Source organism: Theobroma umbraticum, unplaced genomic scaffold, assembly GCF_002168275.2.
Source record: "Theobroma umbraticum cultivar Fairchild unplaced genomic scaffold, ASM216827v3 scaffold_146.0, whole genome shotgun sequence".
NCBI classification, from domain to species: Eukaryota; Viridiplantae; Streptophyta; class Magnoliopsida; order Malvales; family Malvaceae; genus Theobroma; species Theobroma umbraticum.
The window spans coordinates 5451938-5467833 of NW_018397265.1; the positions used below are offsets into that span (position 1 = coordinate 5451938).

The 15896-nt window shown below is 30.5% G+C and overlaps 1 pseudogene across 1 annotated transcript in view; it reads right to left on the reverse strand.

Moving 5' to 3' along the window:
• The window catches only part of LOC110422738 (21 kDa seed protein-like), a 76883-nt pseudogene extending 67884 nt beyond the window's left edge, over nucleotides 1-8999 (reverse strand). The window contains exon 1 of the transcript XR_016351638.1: nucleotides 8253-8999. The product of XR_016351638.1 is annotated as a 21 kDa seed protein-like (transcript). The remainder of the gene's footprint in view (nucleotides 1-8252) is intronic.
• Between the last annotated feature and the right edge of the window lie 6897 nt (nucleotides 9000-15896).

Below are 15896 nucleotides of genomic sequence, written 5' to 3' on the forward strand. Positions count from 1 at the left end.
GAGAAGAAAGAAAGTATTTAGGGGAGAGAAGAAATCTTATTAAAGTGTGTATACAAATGAACTAAGGGGGGCCTATTTATAGGTAAATAGCCTCTTTACAAGATGAGGATAACACTTAGAAATAAGATAGATTATATCTTAATCTAATTTGATTTATATCAAATCTAGATGTAGATAACATAAATAGATATTCACAAAATATTCATAGCAATAATAATAAAATATTTCATTTTCTTGAAATTTGTATGATAATGATATAAAAAAATAATAGTATAATATTTGGATTGAAGCGATGATGGAACATTCGTTTGGCATGCGAGAAGTCACAATCTCGAATTAATTTTTCTAAGTGAGGGATATTGGTTAAAACTCCACTAGTATGATAGAAGGATTTTAATTTCAAGTGCCAATTTTATAATCTTAAATAAAAATTTAAAAAACATTAATAAAAAATGTTAACCAAATGAAAAAAAATAAGAACAAAAAATAATAAAATAAAATAAATAATAATAATAAATAAAAAGGTGAATTATATGTAGTTTTAAAATAGTATAGAGTTGCTTTATGAACAAAAATTGAAAAAAAAATTTATGATAATTGAAAATCAGAATTAAAATCTTGTAAATAAAAATGGTAGACAAAAAGAATAATAGGAAATTATTTAGTTATATAAAATATAAATATATAGACATAAAAAATAAAATAATAAATAGGTGAATGGTTTTTAATATATATGTATTAAAAAGGGATAAAAATAAAAAAAATAAAAAAGCAGGTAAATAAAAATAAAATACTAAAAAGAAAATTATAAAAGTAATAAATTATAGTAATAGTAAATATATGAAATAAATTACACTTAATATTGAAATTTATAAGTTGCCGCATACCATCATTGCATCATTTATATGTCGTGGCATAGCAATATATTTTGCATGCGAGTCAAGGCCTCAATAATGGGATTTTTCGATAAAGCTTGCGAAGGTAAGTTCCTATGAAAAAAATTTTTGAGGTAAAAAGGTATCTTTGAGTCCCACCAATATAATGAAAGGGCTAAAAAAATGTCTTTAATAGAAGGTTTTTGCTTATATTAAGATTTGTATTCATGAAAATATTATTTTTACATGTAAATAACTACCTTGATAATGGAATTTATTCGTTAAACTTGCAAAGGTGAGTTTCCCAAACATTTTTCTAGGTGAAAGAGTATCTCAGATCCCACCAGTATAATGGCCAAATTCGAAAAATATCTTCAATAAAAAGTTTTCATTTGGCATTATCTAAATTTATGTCATGCATTTCATAATTACATCATGTGCACGTCACACCCATAAAATTGAATAAAATACTTTTAATTTGCTAATAAAATAAAAAATAAAATACATAAACAATGATTAAAGAAACATAAGAATAAAATAAAAAATTAAGGTTAAAATAGGATAACATATGGTTAAATGGTACCATTCATGGAATGGGCGTCACGAGGTGGTAATCCTTCCTCGTGCGTAACCGTACTCTCAATCTCAACTCTAAAATTCACAGATTAGGTTATTGTTCTTTAAATAGACCTAAAATCGATTTTGGACTTCGTCAAATAGAACAATTTAATAAGTGGTCAATCGCACTTAGATAAAAAAGATTAATGACGACTTTTCCATTCCATGTCTAGCGGTCAGGTTCTTGAACTCCCACGTTATGATTGCTAAGTGACTCCACTAAAGACTTGAAGAGTCCAACCATTAATTAATTATAGTTATCCTTAGCCTTAAAGGTGCATTTATTGTTTCATTGTTATTTATTTATTTATTACTTTTAATAATTGTGGGGATTTTAGGATAGAGGGACTTAAGATGAGTGGCTAAAGGTCGGTCTATTTCTTCAAACACATGACATGATTTGTGTTCATGCATGAGCTTTTTACCTTGGTTTTGTCCTTGATTAGAAATGAATTAAGTAGCGACACTTTCGTGCAATTATAACTTTCGTATGGGCTAGCAAAACACTCCCACTCAGATTGAACCTAGTCCATTTGAAACCTATAACGGGTGAGGACCGAGGTGCCTTATTAGTTCAAATGGAGGACAATGAGGAACAATTTGCAAACCTCTTAGCTCCGAGCAAAACCAAACTCAGTATGTAGAAAACTGTTAGTAGCTTTCTTTTAGGTGGAGCCATTCCAACTTACAATGAAGGATGTGCCCTTTAAATAAGAAGATGTGAAGGAATACTTCTCACTCTCTTTATTTTGATTTCTTGCATAAAATTATGGAAATAATAAAAAAAATGAACTGTAGAAGGGATGAATATGTCAATATCGTTAGTAATGTTGAGTATTTAACCCTTAGGTGGCGTTTGGTATCAGGGATGTAAGCCACATTCCCTGCAATGTGGCTTATTAAATTACATTGCTGTGTTTGTTTTGTAACAAATCACTGCAATGTAAGATTGCAATGCAATCTACATTGCAGCCAATGGATGTAATGTGATTGCAGTCCAAAACCAATGTAATCACATTACATTGCACTCTGCAATGTTCTTAAAGACAATTTTACCCTTCAACTTTATTATCTTATTAAAAATATTTTATAATATTAAATATTAAAATAAATATATAATATAAGAATAAAATTAAAATAAAATAAAATATAAAAAATAATATTTATATAATATAGATAAACAAATTGAAATATAATATATAATATAAAAAATATATTAAAGAAATGAAAAAAAATATAAAATTATAATAATAAATAAAATAAAATATATGACATTAAAATATATTTAAGAATGATATTATATAAAATTAATAATATAAATATAAATATATTAAAAATAAAATAATAAATATATAATAATAATAAAAATAAAAAAAATATATGAACATTAAAATATATTTAAGAAATGATATTATATAAAAATTAATAAATATAAAATATAAATATTAAAAATAAAATATAAAATATATAAATATATAATAAAAATAAAATATATGATATTAAAATATATTTAAGAAAATGATATTATATAAAAATTAATAAAAAATATAAATATATTAAAAAATATATATATAATATTATAATAATAAATAAAAATAAAATATATGATATTAAAAATATATTTAAAAATGATATTATATAAAAATTAATTAAAAAATATAAATATATTAAACTTATATTTTAATAATTAGGGGTAATTTTGACAATTAGCATTACATTCCCACTAAAATACTTGTAAACCAAACACTGCAATGTTATCTTCCCTACATTTTAATCATTATTTTACTTACATACCAAACACTGTAATATTATTTTCCCTGTAATCACATTGCTTGCAATCACATTACCTGTAATCACATTGCATTGTAATGTACCAAACGCCACTTTAATGGCATCTTAGCTAGTTTTAAAAATTAAAAATAAATCTGCTGAAAAATAAAATAATAATAATAAAAAAGTTCTACTCTTCGAATGATGTCTTTTAAAAAAGGCGAAAAAAGTGAGAAAAAGAAAACAAAGAAAGTTTTTTTTTATTTCTTTTGTCTTTAAAAAAATTATGAAAATGGAAAAAGTTGATATTTCTCTAATTTTTTTTCTTTTCTTTCTTTTTCGAGAGACAAGGGTCTTCCATTTGGATAAAAATGAAAAGAGAAATAGAAAAGGTTTTTAATTTCTTTCATTCCTTTAAGAAAAAAAAGAGAAGGATTTTAGTTTTGAATAAATTTTCCACTTCTCGCTTTACATGATTTTTTATAATATGGCTTTATTGTATTTGCATTAATTGTACAGTGCTTAAATTTTTTTGCATTTTAAGGACACTTCATTGTATAGCAGCTCATTCTTTCATTAAAACATCATTGGATTTCATGCATTCATGCACATGACATGTCTTCGCAGTAAGTGCAAACGTGCAACCATCGAATTCTGCTCAAACTATTATAAGACTCAATCTTGGGTGGAGGGTGCTATTCCCATTCACTTGATTCGGCGTCTTAGTGATTGGGAAATTCCCTTAATGTGAAACAAATTGTCATTTTTCCACCACCTTGGCGAGGTCAAACAGGAAGACCTAAGAGGAAAAGGATTCCATTAGCTAGGGAAGGCAATCGATGATGGAGATGTTCACAATGCAAGAGCTACAGTCACAATGGACAAAATTGCCTAACACTATTTACAGTTCCATCAACAAATCCAACACCATTTTCTAGTCAATTGACACCTTAACAATGACGATGACAGAAAGCATGTTCAACTTGTAGATAAATCGACCACACACGAAATAGCTGTCTAAAATGAATGACAAACTCTGAGAACGTATGTGGTCTCATAGATGAAGATAATGGCTCTTCAAAATGAAGTGTATCACATATACCATGATTTGGTATGTTGATTAATTAGTAGAGTGAAAATACTCTTGTTGTGATATTTTGATCATTGTTTATGAACATGATGTTTATCATAGTATGTATGGTCCATTGCCATTGACATATTAAACATGTAACACATTATTTATTACTTTTTATGGACTGAGTGCTTATTCCATGTTCTTAATCTTTCTGTGAACAAATGTTATCAATTAGGCAACAGCTAAACCATTTTCTCATGTCCATGCATAATGTTCCTATCGAGTATAATAGTTAAATTTCAATGACTAACATGATTGGCTTAGCACAACCAACATTTTCCTTCTCTATGCTTCTCAATCTTCACATTTGCCACAAAAATTATAGTACATTTATTTTTTTCTTGATCTATCGATTTATTGTCTTCAATATCTTTCAAATTCGAGCACTATCCTCTTCAATCATTTTTGGGTGCCTAGTTATCGATAGATTCAAGTTAATGTCCTTTAATATCGTTCCTGATTGGCTATCTATCGATATATGCCATGCATCTATCAAAAAATGCATGCATGGCACTATCTCGTATGCCTAGCTAACGATAAATACTATGAATGTATTGATAAATTCAAGTCAATTTCCTTTAATATGGTTTTTGATTGGCTATCTATTGATAGATGTTGTGCATCTATTGATAGATGTTCATTATCTTCAAAGTCAAAGTGCTAAAACCCATATTGATAAAAGTTCTACATATATCGGCATATGAACTTTTCAATTGGTAGATGAAGAACATCTATCGATAGATTAATGACATTTTTAAAATTTAAAGAGCATTTTTTCTTGTTTCTTATTTAAGGTGCTTAACTTTATCATTAAACTTCTTTAAGGGACGGTTTAGACTTGTGTGAACATTTGAAAAAAAATTTTGATACCTTAGTTTGTCAAATCAAAACTTAGAATCAAAAAAACCTTTAAGCTTAACAATATCCCCCTTTTGATGTGACAAAAAAGTTGAGCAATAGTTGTTTTTGCTTCATTTTAAAACTCCCCATAAAACTTTGCATTACAAAACTTAGATTTATGGAAAACAAGTAAAATTTTAACTCATTCTCCCTTTTTTGGTCATATCAAAGAGTGAATGTGTGTGAACATGAAAGATATGGAAGTGAATAACAAATACAAGCAAAACAGTAATGAAGAAAATAGACATAGCAAATCATTAAGATAAACATTAAAAAGTGCAACAAAATCCAACATTATCCACTAGTTGAACATTAAACACGAAAGAGGGCAACAATATTCACGATAGAAACAATAATCAATAAAGATGTCAACAATATTCACCATTTAACATATTCGACAACATAATCAAATATCTAAAAAGCAAACTGAACGAACATCCGAATTTACATATAAGAAACAAGCTAAGAACATTTAATGAAGTAGTCCAAAAATGCATTGAAGATATGTCTCCTATGCGATCTCACTATGGCATTGGAAAACAGGAGTGGAAATCATCCTCCAAGACATCCATATGAGCAGTCAAGCGTGAGTCCATGGTTTCCATGTATGAGAAAAACCGAGTTAAGGTGTGCTCAATGTCAAAGGCGATAGACATAGGCGGGGCACTAGGTTGAGTAATGGATAGGCTAGCAAGATGAGCTTTTGATTCCTCTACATTGCCTTCTTGGCCCTTAAGACCCTCATCATCAAATATTAGAAGATCTACGACACTTTTCCTGACCCAGTTACTATTTTTAAATGCAAAACCTAGCTTTTTAACTATGTGTTCATCAATAGGGTTGAATAGGGCATGGGACTTGGATGGATCACACCGAGTGTCAACAAAAGAGTAGTCAATTATCTCACTCACCAACATACCATAAATGAGGTTTTTTATGCTTCATTGGATGGTGCAAAGCATGTCATCCATAATAAATTTGGCAAGATCGATCTAACAGTTGAATTTGATGTTGAGGAGGAACTAAAGATCTTCTTGGGTGACCATGGAGTAGTTGGAACCGTTAGAGCAGATGGTGTAAGTGATGATGAGATAGAGGACACGATCAAAGAAATAGAGCCTGGCATAACTAGAGCCACTTTGGTTGTTAGGCAGAGGATAAACAAAGGGAGAGTAGAGGTTGCCATCATCAAGAACATATCTAAGATCCTCTTAACGAGTGTTACTGGGGAAGATGATATAAATAAGTGCGCAGGTGACAAGAATGCGATTGCCCATGATGTAAGTAACAAACTTATCGTCATGGGAAACTAATTCACTACACTCTAAATTAGGAAACTTCTGAGTGGCATTGAAAGAAAAGATCCTAACCAAGTTCTTATAATACTTCCGATTCAATTTCAAGTAATGAGTCCACCCTAAAAACTCAAAATTTGCAAGATATGGAAAACCCTAAAAACTCAAAATTTGCAAGATATGGAAAATGAATGGATTCTAGGTAATCAATGTCAATAATGGGCCAAGGCATTACCTTTTGTTTGGCGAAGGTTTCGCTGAATTTCTAGGCAAGTGACGAATGAGTGAAGTTGCAAAAGAAAGAACTCCCGTCAAGGGTGGAGGAAGATGCTCTAACCACTAAAAACTCAGTAAGCAGTTACTTTGGCTTATTTGACCCTTTGACTTATGGTTTGGGGAAATGTAAGGGATTTGGGATGAAAGATTCGGTGAAAAGGTTAAGAAATAAAGGGTGAGAATCAAAGAGAGGCAGAATTGAGAGTTTAGGAATTAGGAATGAGAAATTTGGAAGGATTTTGGGATGGATTTGATAAAAGGTTGGAGGCAAGAGGTTGAAAAAGAAAAGAAAATCATTCCAATTGAATGAAAAATCCAGAAAGATAAGGTTGAATTGAGAAGATTTGAGAGAGAAAAAGTCATGAGTTTAAGATAAATGAAGCAAGAGAAACGTTTAAAACTGAGAATCTATTGATAGATTGCCACATCTATCAATAGATTACATGTAAATACATAGCCCCAAGTGGTCATCTATTGATAGATCTCAATATGTATCGATAGCATTTTCAAACATCTTAGGTTTTCATCTATTGATTAATAGTGCAACCTATCAATTGATGCTTCTTAGTTTAGTTTAGGGTAATTTTGTTTGTTTATCTATCAATAGATGCTTTTCAGTTTAATTTAGGGTAATTTTGTTTGGTTATCTATCTCAATTTAATTTTCAAGCATATGCTTACCTTTATGCTCAAACAACTCCAAAATGATTCTATCACTGCTCAAAATGCTTGAGAGTAACCTGAGGAGGAATGCTCTAGCGAGGATGTTTTCTAGATGAATGGTCTGTAGAGGAAAGTGGAGTTACAAATATGGGCGGACCCATGTTGATGAGAGTGGTGTCACATGACACCACTCAATTAAAAAAATTTTATTTATTATATTATTTTCTTAGAATTTTTTATATTTAATAATATTATGAACCCACTAATTTTTTTATAATTTTGTAGGAAGTTTTTACTTTTTTATGACATTATTGATAGGACTTAATAAATTTTAGTATTAAAAGTTAAATTAAGACTGTATTTACCAGACAAAGAGAGTATTATTATTAACTTTGATATTAATACTGACTTAATAAATTTTATCATAAACATAAATTAACCTCCCCATGTTTTATTCTTTTTTTTTTTTTTTCTCTTTTCCGTTTTCTCCTTCGTCATTTTTTCTCCCTTTTCCTACCTCACAGACTAAAAGCACAACAATACCTGAGGGATTGCAATACGCAAGCTCATGACTGCAATTAATACATAATGGTAGAAAAAGCATAAGTCAGCCTATCAAATATATTGGTCAGCCAAGAAGCAAACTATTTATTCATAAGGTTGGAAAGAGATTGTGAAGATAGACGCAGTGAGGACATATCCACTCTCAAACAAAGGCAACCTTGACAAAGCATTACAACCAGCTTTCTAGGATGCACACACTGAACTTTTATTTATTCAAAGCTAACGGCAAGAACTGCTACTTTGAATGAATTCGTAATAAACTTACAGCTATTGCTTCCCAACAACTTGTTTTATAGCCCTTGTTGCTTTTTTAAATACAAATGGCCATCCTTGGTCCCCGAGAGCTAGACCTATTTGTCCATTATCTTCATATCTTACAATATCTCTGCATAGAGTCGTGCATGAATCACAGACTGAAGGGCAGAAAGTAAATTTGTAACCGAGAACTCCGTTCTTCTCAATCCTAAATCAATTGGGCGAAGTATGAGGACCAGCATCACCTGCAACCCCACCGGCTATCACCCACCATTTTCCTCTCGATTGGTCATAGTTGTCAAGCAGAGCCTGCCTCTAAGGGGAATGAGCTCTATGTTTAGATCAGTGGATACACGGATATAAACATCGTTGGGTTTGACTGGTGAAAGTATCACCGGAATACCATAGTCAGGTCAGATCGTCTTTGAACAACGATATCTGGGAAGGTTTGAATTCTAGACCTGCCCAGAGCTAGCGCACCGCCACCAGGACCCCATAATGCTGACACAACGTAGTATTCAACACCCGTGCGAAGCTCTTCACCGTCGGTGTCAAGCGCGGGCTCATTTGCAGCGTTGGCTACCTCAAGGAAATCTGATTGTATTGCAATGAGAAAGAGGAGCACAGCTGCGGCAATTGTGGTTTTCATGGTTAATCTTTGCCCGATATATGTTGTTTGTGGATGCTGGTAGCTTGGTTTTCTAATTATTCAATTTATCAACGCCCGAAAATCCAAGTATCACGTTTCATATACGGAGTTTGATGTTTACGGCTGTGTGTGTTTGGCAGGGAGTCTTACAAGATACAAAAAGACTCAAATGGTTCACGGGATTTTGCAATTCAGACAAAGTATTGCATTTCGTTACATTTTTTTATCGATGCGAGAGTTGAGATATCCATTGCTGAGAGTACTTGTGAATTCTCAATGGATGATTAAATTCTAACCTAAGTCTTGCATGTTTTACGAGTTAAAAAAAATAATAAAAAGTTTGTGTTGTGAAATTATGGTTTTTTTAAAAATGTTTTTGGTTTTGGTATACATTATGCATCTAAAACCTTTTATTGATAATATTTTCTAAATCTGACTATCATACTAATAGGACTCGAGGATATTTTCTCATTTAAGAAATTATTTGAAAAGACTCGCATTCACAAACTTATTAAACAAATCCTATCATTGGAGTAGTCATTTGTCAATAAAAATAATATTTTCATGAATACAAATCGTAGTAAGAAAAAAAGCATTTTATTAAGAACATTCTCTACGTCCTTTCATCATATTAGTGGGACTCAAAGATATTCTTTCAATTAAGAAATTTTTCAAGCAAACTCATTTTTACAAGCTTTCTCAAAAAGTCCCATCATCGAAGCCTTGACTTGCATACAAAATATATCGAGATGCTATGACATTTAAATAATACAATGATAGTGTGAGGCATGTTATAAATTTCACTATTTATTGTTACTTATTCCATATATTTACTATTATTATAATTCATCATTTTATTATTTTATTTTGATTTCATTTCTATTTTATACTTCTCATTTTATAAATGTGTTTTTGTTATGTTTTTAGAGAAATATCCATTTGAATTAAGATTTTAAACCTTAAGACTAAAACCCTTTTATCATACTGATGAAGTTTTAAATCAAATCCCTCAGCTAAGAAAACTAGTTCGTGATTACAACTTTTCATTTCTCAAGTGAAATTTCATGTGCAACCGAACATAGATAATATATTCCTATATCTTTTTTTGTTATTTTTATATTTATACATTTTTGCTATATATTTTATTGATGAAATTGATCAGTTATGTTATTCGGAATATCTATTTATTATGTTGTGCCACTACAATTGAAACCCTCCCATCATTCGGGTGGAGTCTTCAACTTTTACATGGAATTAGTGACTTATCACAATTTTACATTAAATAATTAATTATAAATTAATTTAAGTTTTTTTCCATTGTTCACTTTTCTATCTTTTATATATTATTTATTTATTTCATCATATTATAATGTATTATTATGTATACGCATACTTTATGCATATAACCTTAAGAAATAAGTTCTTGCATATACACTTCCTACATGTTCTATTTATTATTATCTTTAATGCATAAATATTTTTCAAATTTTTACATTTTCTAATGCACTATTTTTCTAGAATATATATATATATATATATATATATATATATGTGTGTGTGTGTGTGTGTGTGTATTATGTCTTTTAAATGTTCGTTCTAAGCCCAATACACAATGCAAAGAGAGAGCCCATACTTGATCTAGACCAAACAGAACCAAACTATTTGGGTAACAAGGGAAACGCCCACTTGCCCAGGCACCACAGCATAAGCCCAGCACTGGCCCAAGGGCTTGCCTCAGGGATATGATGAGCTAGACTTTGAAAAAGAATGACGGACTTACATGGGGTTAGCCTGCTTCCGGGATCCAAATGCAGCGTTGGGTGCAACAGAAGGGATCCTCCTAAGCGACGCCGTTTAAGCCTCCTTAAAATTTTTTTTCTTCTTCCCCTCTATCTTTTTCTTTCTTTTCTTTAGCAAAACGTCTTTTCTCCTAAACAAACATCTCCGCCTTCTGTTTTTTTTTTTTGTCTAATAGGGCTCTTCCCTATTTTTTAGCCTATGTTTTTTTTTCTTCCTTCCCTTATTGCTGCGATTTTTTAGAATCTGTCATTTAATTGCAAATCTATTTTGAGCTCTAAAATGTCTTCTTACTTCACTTTTTGTCTATTACATTAAATCTTTTCATGAATATCTTTCAATGAAATTTTTTATTCTTGAAAACATACATTATGAACATTTTCATGATCATTTGATACAAATACACGTTTTCCTTGAGCTTACAATGTTAAAATTGGAAAATGAAAAAATTGTTCATAAATGCTTTAATTTATTCATCTCAATATCTTCATGTGCTCACATTAAAAATCTTTCCATTGAGATGTTCAAATGCTTGGTCTAGGAACAACTCTTGAATGTGTTTTATGTTTGTGCTTAAATGATCGTTTCAAGATCGACTCTTTAATTATACTATGAAATTGATTATAATGAGCCTTTTGGACCTCATGAAAATTATTTTTGGTTCATCTATTGTTTGTTGGTCCAACTTAATGATAACATGATTTATACTTTGGCTTGACCTAAATATTTTAAGTATTTGAGACTTGACTTAAGAAATAGAATTACTTCTAGTGCTTGTGAATATGCATTTGAGTGTTTGATCATGACATATAGTTTGTGTTGATATAGTTGAAATATCTTTTGAGTATGCATTTGAATGTTGACTATGTATTCATTGAGCTTTCAATGTTCATATGATCAAAAATTTTGTTTGCATCCAACTTTAGCTTATAGGTTACCATAGTGACTTGAAGTTTAAAATGAAAAATGGCTTATAACTTAAGTTAGCAATGAATGCCTAATGAGCTTTGAATGAATGTTTATTTCTTGAATCTTGACAATTGGTATTCGTTGATACTTGGATGCTCACTTTAAATGTATTCTTGAGTTGAGTGTTTTATATTCAATATTTTATAACAATTGGCATCACTCATGAATTATGAATCTTTGAGAAATAGCATGTATCTTGAACTTCAATGATTTCATTTTTTTTTGGTACATGTCTGTAATTTTTTTTTTAAAGAGTGAAATCATGCTTGCATTTTGTGGAACAAATTGGAATCATGATTGTAGACACTATTTATTTTCTTTTGTAAATAACACATAGGCCTTCAATTTATATTTCATTTTATATTGTTATATGTTGTTTATTCTATTATTATTTAAATCAAATCCAATGATTAGTGGGTTTTGGGCACCCTACGTATTCCTATAGTATTCATTTAAGAAGCTTTAGGCACCCCAGGTATTGCTTTAATATTCATTTAAGAAGCAGTGGACTTAAAGTCAAGCCCAAAGCCCAAGCTTGATACCCTAAACAGGACTAATAGAATTAAGCTGGTAAAAAATAGATCGAATAGGATTAAGACTAAGATATTAGGATTAAACGCGATTAATCTTAAGAACTTTCTGGAAAATTCAAGGAAACGAAATGAAAAAAGACAACTAGTAGAAGGACTCAAAATCATACAATGTAGGAGCACACACTACCAAGTGCATGAAATCGCACCCAATAAAAGCAAAAATAACCAAAGATCAATGGTTAGCCGAGTGCCTAGGATGATATTCTCAACCTTTATATAAAGAAAGATAATTTAAAAAAAAACGGGTAGCCAACTTAAGAAAGAAAGAAACCTTTACTAAAAACCCTAAAGCCAAAAGTCATAACTTTCCTATTTTACGAACCTGCACAATACCACAACCACTAAAAAAAAGAGAAAAAAAACCAAAAACTACAAACAAAAAAGAGGCAGTGCTTGGTGAGTGAAGTAGGTTTTAAGACTTTTAAGGAAATCATGTTTTTTTAGGAAGAAAGGCATCATTAGGGTTTTAGTTAGTGAGAGAATGGAGAGTGAGGCTTTGGTGCAAAGGAAGAAAAGGGGCTTTGACGATAGTGGTTATGGTTTTAAGGGAGAGCAATGACCAACAGAAGAGGTTAGAGGGAAAGAATAGTTAGGGTTTTTGAAGAAAGTGTGAAGGGAGGAATTCGAGTAGAGAGAGGAGAGAGAATTAGCTGTTAGAGAAAGAAAATAGAAAAAAGAAATAGGGAGAGAGGAAGAAAGGAGGGTTTAAATACTTAAGGTAGAGAGCAAAATGGCACCATTGCACTAGGATCATGCCATTTGAAGAAAGCAATGCCTAAACGGTGTGGTTTGGAGGGTGTACCGTGCACTAAACGGTGCGTTTTGGCTAGGCTCAGTGGCTTGACTTGGAGACCTGTTGCGTTGGGCCATTTCTAGCCTAAGAACGGTAAATTCTTTCTTTTGTGGATTTGGGTTGGTTTAAATGCATTGTGCTTAGCCTAGTGCTTTGTTGAGAAATATATTACTCTAGGTATGTGATTAATTAAAATAAGAAGATGCAAAAAAAAAAAAAGAATACATAGAAAAGTTACATGATATTATGTTAGGAATATTGAATGGAAATGCAAAAAATTACAACTAGATAGTAAGAAATGTTTAGGTTTAGATAGGTAAAATATATAGAAAGAAAAATAAAAGGTAATAGGTTTCTCTAAAAAGTTATAAAAGTAAATAACAATTTAGTACAAACAATAATTATTTAAATAGGAAAGAATAGAAAAATACTTAGTCCTACGATCAATATTGATAGTTAGGAAAGTATATACGTTTGGTTTAAAAGATGTTATAATATTAATTACGGAAATACTGTATTATTATTAAAATTATATGATGATGGACTATTCATTTAGAATGCGAGAAGTTGTAATCCCAAATGAATTTTTCTGTGTAAAGGATCAAAATTAACTTCCCACTAGTATGATGAAAGGGTTTTGATTTTGGGTATTGATATTTATAATCCTAAGTAAATAAAAACATATTAGTAAAAATGTTAACCCAATAAAAACTTGGAAACAAAAGGAAATAACATAATAATATTAATAATGATAATAATCAATACAAGAGAGAATAGATAAAATATATACTCATAGTTTTAAAAATGTATAAAATTATGAAAAATAATGATATTAATGATGATAAATAAATAAATAGTAATGATAAAATTTTCAAAGACGGTAAACTCATAATAATAATGAATAATGGACATTGGAATTTATAGCATGTTATGCACAACCATTGCATTGTTTAAATGTCATGGCATGTAGACATATTGTGTGTATGAGTTAAAGCCCCAATAATGGGATTCTTTTGAGGAGGCACGCGAGGGCGAGTTCCTTCAAAAACTTCTCTAGGTGAAAGGACACCTTTGAGTTCAATAGTACAATGGGATGACTCGAAGACTGTCCTTAAGAAAAAGTTTTCGCTTGTATTAGGATTTGCATTGATGAAAATTATTTTTAAACACGAATGATTACTCTAATAATGAGATTTACTCGATAAACTTGCGAAGGTGAGCTTTCTCGAATGATTTCCTAAGTGAGTGGTTATCCTTAGGTCCCATCAGTATTATGGGCAAATTCGAAGGACAATCTCAATAAAAGGTTTTTATTTGATAGTTTATCAAGATTTATGCCATGTATTTCATAATTGCATCATGCTCACGTCACACCCATAAAATTGAATAAAAATGCTCTTAAGTTGTTAATAAAATAAATAAATAAGAAAATAAACAATGATTAAGGAAGCACAAGAATAAAATTAGGGCTTAAGTAGGATAACATATGATTAAATGGAACCATTCGTAGAATTGGCGTTACGAGGGATGCTAATCCTCCTTATGCGTAACCATACTTTTGAACCTAACTATAAAATTCGTAGATCAAGTTATTATTCTTTTGATAGACTAAAATCAATATAGGACTTCTTTGAATAGAACAAATTTAATAGGTGGCCAATTACACCTAAGTAAAAATGATTGGTGGTGACTTTTAGTTTTTCATGTTTAGCGGACGAACTCCTAGACTTTAATGTTATGATAGCTTGGTGACTTCGCTAGAGATGCTAGAGAGTCGAACTATTAATTAATCATAGGTTATTTTAAGCCTTAAATAATTTAGTGTTTCCTTTAGTCTTAAGCATTCAGTTTGCCAATTATATGGTGCATTTATTATTTCATTATTATTATTTTATTGGTTTTAAATAATTATGGGGAATTTAGGATAGAAGGATGTGAGACAATTATTCAAAGGTTGGTATGTTCCTTCATTCAAGCGACACGATTTGCATTCATGCATGAGCCTTATTCTTGAGCTTTTTCCTCATTTGGAGGGGATTAACTAGTTACGTTTTTATGAGGTGATAATCTTTGCATCGGCTAGTGAAACACTTCGACTCAAATTGAACCTAGTCCGTTCGAAGTTTGTAATGGGTGAGGACTGGGTGCCTTACTAGTCTAGTGGATGACAATGAGGAACAATTTGAGAACCTTTTAGCCCCAGGTGAAACTGAACTTAGCATGTAGAAAACCGTGAATAGCTTTCTTTTAGGTAAAACCATTCTAACCTACTATGAAAGATGTATCCTTAAATAGGAACACTTGAAGGAACACTTCCCATTTTCTCTGTTTTGATAAAAAAATAAAGTCTTTTCTTTTGTTTCTTTTGTCCTTTAGAAAATTATGAAAAGAAAAAAAAATATATTTCTTTCAATCTTTTTTTCTCGTGGAAAAGACAAAAGAAATAAAAGAGAGAGAAGGGTCTTCCATTTCTATAGAAATGAAAAGAGAAATAAAAAGGATTATTCATTTTTTTCATTCCTTTTAGAAAAAAGAAGAAGGATTTTAGTTTTGAATAAATTTTCCACTTCTCAATTTACATGATTTTTAATAATATGGTTTTATTGTACTCACATTATGTGTATAATGTTTTAAGTTTTCTCGTATTTTAGGGGCACTTCATTGTATAGCATGTCATCCATTCATCAAAGCATCATTGTATTTCATGCACTTTTATGGAAAACATCTAGAAAATTTTTAGTGAAA